The 669-nt window shown below is 31.7% G+C and overlaps 1 protein-coding gene across 2 annotated transcripts in view; it reads right to left on the bottom strand.

The window, feature by feature from the left end:
* Positions 1–669, bottom strand: part of LOC119585175 — an 11,082-nt gene that overhangs the window by 5,252 nt on the left and 5,161 nt on the right. The window lies entirely within an intron of this gene.

Consider the following 669-nt stretch of genomic DNA (forward strand, 5'->3'; position numbering starts at 1 on the left):
GCTATCCAAAAGTGCAACCCACTGGAGAGGAGAAGAAACCCAGAAGAAACGGTGAATGAATGCTATGCAAAACGGGTAATAATACCCCTGTGCACCTTCTGAGGCAAATTACCATAACCCTTCTCTAGATTTGTTTTTCTTTCTTCCCTTTTTACCTTTTTTCACATTTATTACAAAGAAAAGATGCCCCTGAAAGGTTGGTAACAACAAGGCTCAATGGAATAAGTCTGAATAAAACTGCCGTATTTTAATCTATTATCTTTGTCAACCTATCAAATGTCGAATAATTATGGCTCTCAATTCATCAACATGTCAAGTGCATCTCCACCTCCATAACAAAAAGAAAAAGAAAAAAAAGTACAGTTCTTTTACTTATATTACAAATACTGATCTCAAGAATTCTCAGAAGCACTATACTACCAATGTATATTTTTCTCATGTGGCTATTGTGATTACAAAAATAAGGAAAATATGAAAAAAAAAATATAAACAGACTTTTTGCATAAGAAGAGTGTAAGCTCAGTATGTGTATGCCATAGATATGTTTACTCATGTATTTATATGATCATTTAAAACTTTTTAACACTGATACATGATTCTATGCTTGGAATATTGTAATATAAGACTGAAGCAACAAATACTTATAAGAATTACTTGAAGCATATATTT

This window comes from Penaeus monodon, chromosome 19 (assembly GCF_015228065.2).
Source record: "Penaeus monodon isolate SGIC_2016 chromosome 19, NSTDA_Pmon_1, whole genome shotgun sequence".
Lineage (NCBI taxonomy): Eukaryota > Metazoa > Arthropoda > Malacostraca > Decapoda > Penaeidae > Penaeus > Penaeus monodon.